The following is a 13,562-nucleotide window of genomic DNA, read 5'->3' on the forward strand; positions in this document are numbered from 1 at the left end:
TTCACTTTGTTATAAAGCAGAAACTAATAAAAAAAAATTAAATTTAAAAAAAAAAAAGGGCAAGGTCATTAAATGAGTGCAGTGCAAGGACAAACGGTTTGACAGGGTTAGCCTTCTACAATGTGGGTGGGCCACATCCAATCAGTTAAAGGCCTTCAGAGCAAAAAACAGAGGTTTCCTGGTGGGCTCTGGCCAAGGGGCTGGGCGAGGGGGTCGGGGGTTGTGCGAGAAGGCCACCGGGCTGCCCACTGTGGCCCCCACCCTCCCGCGCCCACTCCCGCTCCCTCTCTCGCTCTGGCCAGAGCCAAAACTGATCATGTTAATCCCGTCAGTGGCTAATCTGATTGGGGACTGGATTTCAATTGTTTATAAGATCAGGTCTATTTCTGGGCTAACTCCTCAGGCACAGTCCTTCAGGAGTCCCAACCAAAAGCTTAGGGTATTTGTACTAGTCAGGGTCCTCCAGAGAAACAGAAGTAATATTTTATATATAAATTAAAAAGATTTATTACAAGGTTCTGGCTCACACAATTAATTATGAAGGCTGAGAAGTCCCATGATCTGTCATCCACAAGCTGGAGACACAGGAAAGCCAGTGGTGTAGTTCAAAGGCCTGAGAGCCAGAGAGCTGATGGTGTAGGTGCCAGTCTGTGTCCGAAAGCCTGAAAACCAGGAGTGCCAAGGGCAAGAGAAGATCAATGTCCCAGCTCAGTAGTCAGGCAGAGAAATTTCAACCTTCCTCAGCCTTTTTGTTCTATGCAGGCCTTCAACAGACTGGGTGATGTCCACCCACACTGAGGAAGGCCAACTGCTTTACTTAGTTCCCTAATTCAAATGCTAATCTCTTCTAGAAACACCCCACAGATACACCCCAAAATAATGTTTAACCAGATATCTGGGCATCCTGTGGCCGACACAAATAGACACATAAAATTAACCGTTGCAGTGTTTTTCAGGCCCTTCCACTTTGGTGGGCCTAACACTCCCATTTTAATCTCCCCAACACAATAATACTGTAATAGCTCTGGTTACCTTAGCTTTTTAGCACCTGCTTTCTGTTTGGCTTTCTTACCTCTTGGTCTGTGCTACTTATACATTGGTGAATGACTTATAAGGAAAATGGTTCAAACTTATTGGGCTGATTCCTCTGTGCCTCTTTTCTTTCCGTGAGCATGGCCTCTTATGTCCCGGCTCACTTAGTATCCTTGAATTCCCCTTTTTTCCCTCCCCAGCCCTATCAGGCTGCAGAATGTTCTGCTCAGCTTCTCTGAGTCTTAGCAGCTGCTTTTTGCTTGGGTTCTTAGCTTCTCCTCACATGCTACTTAATAAATCGTAAATGTCTCAAGGAAAACTGCAACCTACAATGTAGGGCACTCAATGAATTTCTCTTCTTTCTAAGGTCTTAGCTCTCAAGCACTGGCTGCCTTGGTAGGTCTTTTACACCTTCAAATAGATTTTTGAAAGCCAGCTTTTCTAGATGTCCCCTCTGGGAGCAATGGTCTACTATCAGGTAGACCATTACGGCCAGAAGCAGATGCTTAATGTCTTGTAATATGTTTAACCTTAAATTTTTTTTACTGTCAAGACCAAACTGTTTAAAGATAATCTTTACAGATGCAAATCACAGCGCAAACAGTATAAGGCATAACTATCCTTACTATTAACTGTGAGACCAATTAAGATATATTATAGAATCCCTAAGTTATAAGAGACAAACCTATAACAGGGATTGGTTTAACTATCATTATTACTCCATCAGTGCATACTTGAAAATAAAAGTTGATGTAAAAGTATTAACACAAAGGATGATGCTTATGCTTCAGGTTTATATACGTCCAACCTAAAGTTAAAATTTCTCCTTAGAAATTAATCACAATAACTTCTATTCTGGTTTTCATTTCTTTCTTTAGTTTTCAATCTAGGACATAAAAATCCATTTCAAAGCTACTGAGCAAAAATTTCAGCATGCATTATAGAAGCCAACAGCAAAATGTCTGCCATAGGACTTCATGATTTTGTTCCCTCCACTTAGCTTATGTTTGCATTCTGAACACAGAATCACAACTGGGTTTGTAACATAGATTAGAGATCACAGATCTCCATAGCTTGTCCATGAACTCACAGGCCCACACAGCAGCCTTCAGCTGAGGATTTAAAAATCTCATAAACTTCTTGCTACTTTGTCAGTTCACCATTTATATTTCACTTGTTCATACTCACCAGCTTCCCTTAATGCTTCTCTGATATTTTCTCCAGCCCTGGTGTGGTGAGGAATCCCACCCCTCTCGATTCTTATGGGCCAGACTGAATTTTTACATGCAAACAAGAGCAAAAATAAAAATGAAAGCCAAGTAGTCCTGGGAAGCTCACTACTAATACCAGGTTGAGTAAAATCATTTGTTTAAAAATGTTCACATCTGTTGCTTGGCACTGATCCTTAAGCTCCGAGACCCCTACCTTCTCAACTAATAATCCTCATGTCAAGTAATCAATTGTAGTTGATTGACAATATACTCATAAAAATCCCCAAATCCCAAATCCCTCAAAATAGAGGGAGAAGAGCGGGATGGAATCAAAGAACTTTTCTCAATCCAACTATTAAGGGAAGGACATAACAAAAACATTAGCAGATACCGCGTTGTGAGAAAGCATTGTAACAGCTTATTCTCTCTGAAAGCGGCCCCCTCCCCACTGATCATGCTGCTTCTGCCACAGATGAAGACCATGTATAATTCCTCAGCATGGAATAAATGAGCAAGGGGAATTGTAAACAGTCTGGCCAACCAGAAGCAATAGAGACACAATGCAACCAAGACACTGCAGACCCTGCTCCCCACTGAGCTGATATAATCCACACTTGGCAAGGATGAGTTCTCACTGCAGGGCTCTCCTGCCTAAATACACAGGCTCCCCCGGAGAAAGGCGGTGGGAGAGGGGAGAGCAAGACAAAAGGAGGGAGGGAAACGACTGCTGTAGGGGAAACCCACAGTGAGCAGTGAAATTGTGTGTGTTCCCTTTGACCCAGAAATGCCAATTTGGGGGATTTTCCTATGGAAATAAAAACCAAAGTGTAAGGATATATGTAGAATGTTTACTGTGGCATAGTTTGTTGTGTAAAAAAAACAAAACAAAAAAACACTGGAGGAAAATGCAGAATATCTATCAATACAAAAATAATGGGAAAAATTACGGAACTTTTCTGCAAAGGAATATTATAAAAAATAAATAAATAAATAAATAAATAAACAAAGGAATATAATAAAATGAAACAGAATAACTTGTATTATATGATCCCATTTACACATGAAATAGAAAATAACTCTACCTACGTTTGTTTGAAAGTAGAAAAGGGGTAAAGAAGTGGTTTTGTCAAGACGATGGAAAGGAAAGTAGGTGGAGATTAGTAACATTTTCTTTCTATACTGCTATTTACTAGACTTGTTATAATGAGTGTGTGTTACTTTTATAATTTAAAAAAGTAATGAATTAAAAATATAAAAAGGATTTATTGAGACTGTATTATTACAAGTAATGCCAGACCCCAGAGTTCAGTGAGGTGTATAGTTCTCTGGCATTTGCTTTAAATTGATCCTGGTGGGTAAAGGTAGACAGCAACTTCTGCTCCCGGAGAGAGGCCTCACCACGTGTCCCTCATAGAAGCCAATTAAAGCACAGACTCGACAGTGCCTCTAGAAAAGGCCAGTGGTTGTGAAATGAAAACTACATCTACCTCTCCAAAGTCTCAGCCGCAGAGCTTCCCAAGGGGTTGCCTGAGCCAGTGAGCAGCAGGCAGAGGCATGGATGAGAATAGAACAGGCTTTTGTCTGGGAAAATCCCACTACTCCAACCACAGACAGCTTTTGTTGGTCCCTGTTCCATATTCCAGATATGAGATGCACAAGGCTGGCCCGGCCACTGCAAGAATAAATATTAAACTCTGTGGGAAAGATGCTGCCGCCCAGGTTGAAGTGTTCTGTGTTAGCACCTTGGTTGACATCAGTAAGCCAGTTGTGGGACTTCCAACTGTCACCCACAGGATTGCATTAAGGTCTTGGAGGTGCGAACTTGGCTTGGTATCTGCAATTTGGTTTCATGCTAATAGAAGCTTCCAGATCCTTGGGGCGGGGGGCAGGAGATATGATATTCAATAATGAACAAAAAAATATGCAGAAGTTAGCAGCCTGAAAAGGATTAACTTTTTTGTTCATTCATCTTCCAACATGTTTCTTCTACTCTTGTACAATCCTACTGTCCTCCATCTATGCCTCTTCTTCTTTCTCCCTACTTAGTCCCTTAAAAGATTTTTTTACTTAATGTTTTGCTGATTATCATAGAAATCCATACTTATAATAGCAATCACAGAAAATAGGGATAAGTTTAAAAAAAAGAAAAGGAATCATTTATAATCCCACTGCTGGTAATATTTTAGAATAGTTTCTTCTTATCTTTATACTTACTTTATAAAGTCAGTCTGCATTTGTGTATCTTTGCAAGTACAGCTGAAATGTCTCACATACATAACTAATATTATGAATGAATATGAGAGAACGTGATGGAAGCGCGAAGGGGGTTTGGACAGTGTATTACTGCTGGGATCTGCACGGTTGTGGTGTGGCTATGTGTTCTGGTGTGTCAAGCCTGTAGTAATATTCCTCAAACTGACTGACAGCAGCCTCACGTCTCCGCCCTTCTTTTCTCCTCACAGCTGCCTTGGAAGTCAGCAATATTTGCCCGTAAAGATTCCCATGGGTGGTTATTTGATGTTCTTTCATCCCAGTCTTTCATTTGCAGATAACTGGGTACCTAGGACCCCAGCAGGTCACTACTCTCTTCCCTTTCCTGTCTCCTGCCATCATCTTTCCTGCTTCCTCTTCAATCTCCTGGGTTTATCTAAACAGCATCCAAAAGCAGGCAACCATCACCAGCCAGGGCACAACACAGAATCACTGAAATGTCCATTTGGAAAAGGCACTCAATTAAGGATGCACACTGTTCACCTGTTCAGAGGAAATACTACAGCTAATGTGGCCCTTGGAAGATTCCACTTCATGCAAAAAATCAGGAAGTTCTTAAATTAGAACCAAGAAGGACGTTGTTGGTCCGGAGTCTTGCCATTTCCCTAGTTAAGACTTCCGCTTCTGCCTCCTCTCCCAAGGTCTCCCCAATTACCCTTGGAAAATCAGGATGGTGAGCTGACAGTGCTGACTGACAGTCTGACATGGCAGCAAGGCAGACAGCAATGGGAAGGCCCAGAGGATTCTTCCTTGGCTGTTCCCAATGTCACTCTAGAACAGGTACCCACAGCAGCAAGAGAGCAGTTCCAAATAGCAAGGCCCTGGGCAGGATCACGAAGTTTCTCTAAGAGGTCCTCCCATGCCTTTTTCTGTCCTCACACCAAGAAATCGCTTCTCCCCATCAGAACCCCAGAGCTCTCCAGCTAATCTATACACATGCAAAGTTCCTCACCACAGCACTGAAGACTGACTATCCCCATACCATCACCGTCTACAATTCTCTCTTCCTTATCACAAACACCATAAAGTGGAGATGACCGAGAGGTTTCACACCCCTCCTGACCTCCTTATTTCTATTATGGATTAAAAATAAACATCCTGAGGCACTTTTGAATAGGAATCTGTGATCTGACGGGAGAACACATGTGGAAGGTGGCCGAGCAGTCCTGTCTATGGCTTGTCAATCTGCATGGCCTCAACCCTCTATTGCCAGTTGCCTCTCTAGTCACAGCCCAGGACCCGGGTTGAAGCAGGCCTGAATCTTGCAGAGATGGTCTGCCGGCCTCATCGCTTGGTCCTCTGTTGCTTGGCAACCCAGCCTGAAGTATACTGACCCAGATTTAGGTTCAGGTGATAAAGGGGTACTTAGACCCTCTCAATTCCCTCCCACTGAGGCAAAGTGGCCATGAAAGAGATCAGAGGATGCAGTATACAGCCCATGAATTCAGTTTGACTTGGAGTATTCTGAGTATTTGTGTGTTGGGTGAGATCTGTTTCTGGTTAATCCCAGGAGTGTATTGAATGAATCTGACCTCCTCTTGTTTACATCCCTTAGAGTAGATTGTACAAAGTCTCTAGACTGGATTGGACACAGGAGAATATTCTGGAAGTGCCTTGGACATAAACAGACCTCAAGGCCTTGCTTGGGCTGGAGGCACTGCCCAAAAATTGCTCAAAATCTGACCCAATCAGAAGTTACATGGCTCCCTACCACAAACAGACTGAAGTCCAGGCTCCTGTTTCCTTTACCATTGGCCTTTAGCTCTCCGGCTCTACCTCTTACTGCAAACCTGCCCCACCCCTCCCTGACCCCCATCTTCACCTCACTCAAAGCCACACCAGCACTTTGGCCCTGAATCAAATGTCTGCTTAAGTTACTCTGTCTGTCTGGAAATGCCCTTCCACACCACAGCTGCCAGTCAGAGAGCCACACCTCCTTCAAAACTTGACTCAAAAGGCACTTCTTCCTTGGATGAAAATAACAATTCCTCCTGAAATAGCTAGTTCTCTCCCCCGGCCCCCCCAGCCCTGGAAACGTTGGCTAGCCTCCACTCCTTCTCCCATATTTTCATAGCAGGTGTGATAATTATAGCACTCAGCACAGCTGCCTTATACAGGCCTTGTCTACACTGCTGTCAAAGGAACTGTGTCCTTTAAAGGCTGATTTCTTTATTCTTCTATTTGGAACGAATGCATTCCATCTTAATTAATCCCTCCTCACGCTGACAAGCTCTTTTCCACCATCCCCTCTGGACTCACACCCTCAGGGGCACTCCATTAACAGGCCCTGCTTTTCCCAAGTCATTGTTGTCAGTCTTTCTCCCGATCCAGATACTATTAATGCTCATTCTTCTGAAGGCTCATTCTCCCCCATCCCTAGAAAGCAAGGTGGGTTCAGTATTACCAATGTTCTCTGGCCGTATCATCTATCTCTGTCCGAGCAGCTCATGATTATGACAAGTGTCTCCAAAAAAACACCTTGAGAAGTCTAGATGGAAACCAATGCCCCATGGAAACACATAAATATTTTATCAGGCTCTGAACAAGACTCTTACTCATAAATATTTAAACCCCTCGAGAACAGAATGCTCGATGGCTAATTAGAATCAACTTGTACTGGGATGCGGAGCTGAGAGGAGGAGGTGAATACAACAGCAATGGCGGCAGGCATTCTACAGTCTCTTTTAAGGATCTAGAAACACTGAAAGTGCACCGGAGGGCTCCCCAGTTTGCCTGCGCACTCCTTTTCCAAGTGCTTTCCCTCTGCAGTGGAAGTCAGCGCCCAGTGGGGCTGTCTAGGAAGGGCACTGCTGGGCTGCAGGCAGGCTGCCACATCGGTCATAGCCACCATAACCTTGCCATACTTCTCTCAGCACTGGTGGCACAAAGAATTTCAAAGAAGTACATAGAAGCCAAAATGAGGCAGACTCTATAAGAATGTTCATGGCAGCTTTGTTCAAAATAGCTCCAAACTGGAAACAACCCAAGTGTCCATCAATAAGAGAATGGATAAACAGAAGGTAGATATTCATATTGTGGAATACTATCTTGAAGTAAAAAGAAAGAAACAACTTTTATACTCAACCACATGGCTGAATCTCACAGACATTGTGCCAAGCAAAAAGAAGCCAGACACAAAAGTACATACTGTGTGAATACATTTATATGTTCAGGAACCAGCAAGACTAATCTATGATAACAGAAATCATAACAAAAGTTGCTTCTGGGGATTGGGAGTAACTAGAAAGGGGCAAGGGGTAAATTTCTAGGATTGAAATTTTTTATATCTTGTTTGGGGTAAGGGTTTGTCAAAACTAGCCCAGCTTCTAACACAGGATTCAGCTTCAAAGCACTGTGCAGATAAGAGTGGCCACTGATCTCTAGGATCACCATTTACCTATAAAATATTGATTAACCTGAATTACTTACAAGGACTTCCAGTATTTTACCAAGGGTTCTGTAACCCTTATGGGAGGCAATGTCTTGTCTGTGTCATTCAATTATCTAATTAATTCAACAATTATTTATTAATTGCCTACAATATGCCAAACAGGAACACAGCCATGAATAAAACAAAAAATTTCTTGTCCTTACTGAAGCTTACATTTGAGTGGGGGATATATGGATGATTAATAAAGAAACAGATATACTAGTTAATGCTGGGTAATGGTAAGTACAGCGAAGAAAGCTAAAGCAGGGTCAGAGGACAGGGAGTGACAAAGTGCGGTTTGGGATCAGGTGGTCAAGGAAGACCTGATGGAGGAGGTCACATTTGAAAAGAGCCCTGAATGAACTGAGGAAAGAAGCACTCCCAGTATTTGAGGGAAGAGTGTTCAGGCAAAGAAAAGCAAGGAAGACAGTAAAGTGAGGGGAGAGTGACAGAATATAAGGGCAAAGAGGCCAGATCACATAGGGCTTTGCTAAATCCTGGTAGAGAGTTGGATTTTATTCCAAGTGTGAGGGATTTTATTCCGTTGGAGGGTGTTAAGCAGGGGAGTGAGATCATCCAACTGATGTTTTAAGAATGGGAAAAAGGAAGCAATGAAGAGATGTGCCTAGGATTCTTAGGGAAGAGTCAGAAGAATAAGATCCTCCCCCCACCCCGAAATGTCAATATCTTTCACTCATCTATTTCTTAACCACCTTCTGATTCGAGTTCTGTACGTCTGAAATTTTTCACAATAAAATGCTGGAGAAAAAAAAGAGAGGTAGGAACTTGGATCCTTTATCAGGCAAAACTCATCTGTAACTAAAGGTAAATGTTATGGTTCTCATGCCCTTCTGCAAAATAAAGGCTCTGATTTTTAACTAAATGTGGAACATTCTTTTCAACTTTCAAATCCACCTTCTAGGCCCAAGTCAGTCCACGTTCCATTGTCTCTGTGGAAAGGCAGAGCCTCAGTGCTTCTTTCTTCTCTCTCCCCCTGCCCTCACTTACTCTCTGAAAACCTACAAGGGAGTTGAAAGAAATACAAATTTGGGAAAAGGAGGGACTTTTCAGAGAAGTTCTATACTCCCCCAACTCCATCTGGAAATGCCCTTATGGTCAAACAACAAAAAAAGGAAATAGTAAAACCCTCAGCAGGAAACAAACTGTTAAGCACCTACTGTCCGCCCCAGAGAATCTCTTTCCCTCCATCATTACCCTCCCACTCTTTTGAGAGCCTTCTAGGCTGGAAGTCTAAGCTGGAAGTTGCCTTACCCCACCCACCCCGAGTCTCCCCTAGGCCACAGCTCTGCTTTCACTAGACTTGGAAGTTCTCTATCCCCAGGTTACCATAACTCTGCCTCTGCCAAGCTCAATGCTACTTTACTGGGGAACAGGGAAAAGCTAAAAGCTGGAGGGGGAAGAGAAAGGGAAATACAGGGAGCACTCCAGAGACAGCGGTGGCCCTGAAGTGGAATTAGGTTGGCAAAATGGGGACCAGAGAGGCACCAGTCCCCTCCCAAGAGATCCCTAACTCAAGCAAAGCCTGCCAAGGCATTTTCTTCTCCAGACTCAAACTGCCTTACACTATGTACAACCACTTCCTCAGCCATTTATCTCCATTTATTTAGCCATTTACACATTTGCTCCAACTGTTGCAGGGGAAGAAGCTACTGTTTTGCAAGGCTGGCTGCTACCCAGCCTGCAGGGAGGCCTTCTATGCTGCATTTAGCCATTGGTGGAGAAAAATTAGTTTTCCTTTGCAGGCCTTGCTGCCTCATACAATTATATCAACAAATTTTCCAGCTTTTAATCCCCACCTGAAAATCTTTCACTTAGGGGTGCAATAATTTAATGTTGCCCTCCATATCCTGGTTAAAGGACTACACCAGTAAAGACATTTCATTATAGGCTAGGACATAATTTGCCTATTATTCATGCACACATGTACCTAGGAAACCAACAAAGGGAAGAGTAAGAGAGCAAGCAATGACGTCTCTCCCCCACAGATTCCTATTCGAAAATGTTAACAACAAATCTCAATTTTAAAGAAAAACCTCACGGTTCATATTCCGCAGCGTAGCACGTATAATAACTAGACATACACCATTCAAGTTCTAACAAGTGGCCTCTAGTTTCGAAGAGAGCTACAAGGATGCGGCAGCTCCCGGGCGACTCTCCTCTGCCCAGAACAAGGCAGTTCGACAGACCGCAGTACAATAAAACTTTCTCTGTTCAGGACCTCACAGTGCCTGTGAGGGAGTCCACCCTATCCGCCACCCGGCACCCTGGGGTGCACGTGCCCCCGCCCTCCGCCACCAGGCAGGTTTGGGGACAAGCTCGGTGAGGAGGCTCTGGGAGGTCTACACGCTGTTCCCGGATCCCTCCGTTTCAGCAGACTGTCGCTCGTTTAACAAAACGGAACAGCCGCAGCCCCTCTTCCCGACAAATACCAGTAACCCTCTTTTTCTCAGGAAGCTGCCACGGACATCCCTGGTCAGGGACCCTGGCTCTCCTCCAATTTCTAAGATAGTTTCTCTACCGTTTCCAAAGAAGCTGCCCAAATTCTGGAGAGGAGAGAACGCCCTTCCCCCCCTTTCCACTTTTTACTTTAGAATTTAAGTGTTTGATGTTTTGTGGATATATCGTGTCCACAGAGAGGTCCTGAAAACTCCCGAATTTGGGATCCTCCATGGCGCGCTGCTCACCTCACCAGGTCCCGGACCGCCGAGGAGCGCCAAGCCCGCGGCCGGCGGCGGGACGCCCGCGGTGCCCGGGTCTCTCGCGGGTTCGCGGCGCCGGAAGGGACGGGGAGGGGCGGGGGCAGCACCGCAGGGCGCCGCGCCCATCTCCGAGCCAGGAGCCGGGAGGCGGGCGCGGAGGCAGCGGGACGGCGGCGCGGGTCTCCGAGATCTGCACGGGGCGCGCAGCGCCTTCGGGCCGCCCCTGGCCGTCTGGGGCGGGGCAGGACCTCCTGCCCCTCCCCTGGCACCGCCCCGCGCGCCTCGCCGGACCCGGCGCTCTGGCAGGGAGGGCGGTCCGACCCCGTATGGCCCCGTACGCCTCGGGGCCACGCGGACCCGTGCGCCGCGCCCCGCAGCGCGTGAGCGAGGCTTCCCCCGGGGACTCCGAGGCGGAGCGGGGAGGAGGACGCTCAGGCTCTATTTCCCAGGAGCAGCAATTATGTCCGAGATTTTATCCAGGACTCTTCCCAGATCTCTCATTCGATACAGCCAGGCCCTTTCATTTGGAACATGCAGACAGTGAGCGGAACCAATTTGATCCTCCTCCTTGGGGGCTGCTTTAGTTAAGAAGGCACGTGGGTTTATCTTCTCCTTAGGACAGCTGACTTAAGAGACCAGAACCAAGGCTTCACTTCTGTGGTTCAGATTGAGGATTTGTCCTTCCCATCTCTGTGAGGCTTTTTTTTTCCCTCAGAATTTCTCCTTGCTTTTAGCCCATTATTCTCACCATATTCTGCAAGATATTGGAATTTTTCTCCCAACGTGGTCCCCACCTTCAGTCCCAGTGTTCTTTTACTCAAATTGAAGTATTCCCAACCCCTCAGTTGGCCAGGCGCAGAAGGTTTTCCATCTTCCACCATGCCTGCCCTATTTACCTCAGAAATGTTTCTGGAACCTTTCCCCTCCTCTGCATTCCCATATTGCTGCCCCTGTTAGACTTTGATTACCTTGGCCCGAATCATTTTAAGTTTCCTTGATTCCTGTCTCTCCCCACTCCCAAAACAGAACTAAAAATGTTGCCCTCCTGACAAAATAAGCAAAACATACCTCCCCTCCCCTGCCACAGACCTGCAGTAAACCCCCTCTGCAATTGGAATACAGTCCAAACTACTTTCCCAATTGAAAACCAGCTTACCTTTCCAACCTTCGGTCCACTCAACACCTGTGTTCCAGTTATACTGAGTTGCACCAGCTGCCATTCTTTGAATATATACCCTGGTTGTTTAGTGCCCCTGTGTGTTTTGGTCACTCTGTTCCCTTATCCTGGATTTCTCTTTATCCCCTTCTTTACCTGTTGAATTGCTCCCAAGCCTTCAAGATCCAACTGCCTTCTCCTTTAACGAAGTTCTTCCAGATCTTCCCAGTCAGATCTGGGAGATCAAATAATGTCCCTTTCCCAGCACTCTGCTTCTGTTACAGCACTAAGTTGGTCTGTATGCTACAGCTGGCCATGTCTTGTCTCCCCACTGTCAGAGCTTGCAAGGCAGAAGGTGTTTCTGACTCAACTTCATCCCCCATGGCGATTGGCCACACAAGTTTTAAAATAAATAACCATTCTTTGGTTGTATATAAACTGTGCTTATTGTAAAAATTCAAATACTTAAATGTATAAGGAAGGATATTAACCCGCAACACACTAAAATAACCACTGTTAATGTTTTGATTATCGTATTTTCATGAATATCTTTATGCACATGTCCCTCCACCATATATGCACAAATGGAATGATTTCATGTATGTTTTGTTTAGGACACCCTCTGTTTTAGTTTCCTCCCCTCACTACTCTCCCTCATTCTCAACTATTTAAAAAGTTAAGCATGCTAATATAACCATATATATTGATATCTATCTATCTATATTTTTTACAGAGTAATTATAGTGTAAACATTTCTCTGCTTCTTGCTTTTCTCATTAAACAATGTTATATAAATCCTTCCAGTTCAACTGGTATAGCTCTGATTTGTTCTTTTATTTTAGAGGCTGCATAATGTTCCACAGTATGGATGTACCAAAATTTATTCAAGTTTCCCTATTCATAACATGCAAATTCTTTTTAAAAAAATTGTCACTGCCACCAACATTTCAATAAACATTCTTATGTGTATATTCAAATGCCCTGGTACTTTAATTTCTGAGGGACTGATTCCCAGGTATGAGATTGGTCTATTTAAAATGTTAATAGATTGCCTTCTTAAAGACTGTAACAATGGACTTTGCATAATTTAGCCATTCTGGTAAGTGAATAGTGATAATTTCTTGTTCCTTTAATTTTTATTTCACTGACTACTAGTGAAGCTGTTCATGTTTTCTCTTTCTTTCCCCTTTTGAATTTTCTGTTCTGTAAATTGCTTAATCATATACTTAGTTCATTTTTCTTTTTGAGTTACTGGTCTTTTTCTTTTCAAAGTGTAAGAATTTCTTGTATATTATAGATAGTAATCCTATATATGTTGTATGTTAATATGTTGTATGTTTTGCAAGTATTGTACTTTCCCCAATCTCTCATTTATCTTTTAACTTTGTTTGGAATTTAAAAACCAACTACAACTAATTCCAGTTGGTGTCAAGTTAATATCACATGCCTTATAACAAGTCAACATAGCACTTAGGAAACTAAAATAGATTTTGCAGTTTCAAACTTCCTTGGGAAACCAATCTTCTATTTCAGTATTTTAAAAATTTGACATACCATCCTACTCTGTAATCCCATACTCAGTCACTATTAATCACATTGCCCCATTCACAAATATACTTCTGTTTATAGTATAATATAAATTTGCTATACATTATTATCTGGCAGAGTCACATTAAATAGACCATTTTGATTCATTAAAATTCCGGTTAACAAAATGTTAACACATTTAGTGGTCATCACTT

The 13,562-nt window shown here is 43.7% G+C and overlaps 1 protein-coding gene across 1 annotated transcript in view; it reads right to left on the bottom strand.

Annotated features, from left to right (window-relative positions):
- Positions 1 to 10,963, bottom strand: part of GPR156 (G protein-coupled receptor 156) — a 93,230-nt gene extending 82,267 nt beyond the window's left edge. The window contains exon 1 of the mRNA XM_081235246.1: positions 10,650 to 10,963. The gene's annotated coding sequence lies outside the window, so the exon portion shown is untranslated. The remainder of the gene's footprint in view (positions 1 to 10,649) is intronic.
- Between the last annotated feature and the right edge of the window lie 2,599 nt (positions 10,964 to 13,562).

This window comes from Mesoplodon bidens (assembly GCF_964165515.1).
Source record: "Mesoplodon bidens genome assembly, chromosome: 5".
Classification (NCBI taxonomy): Eukaryota; Metazoa; Chordata; class Mammalia; order Artiodactyla; family Ziphiidae; genus Mesoplodon; species Mesoplodon bidens.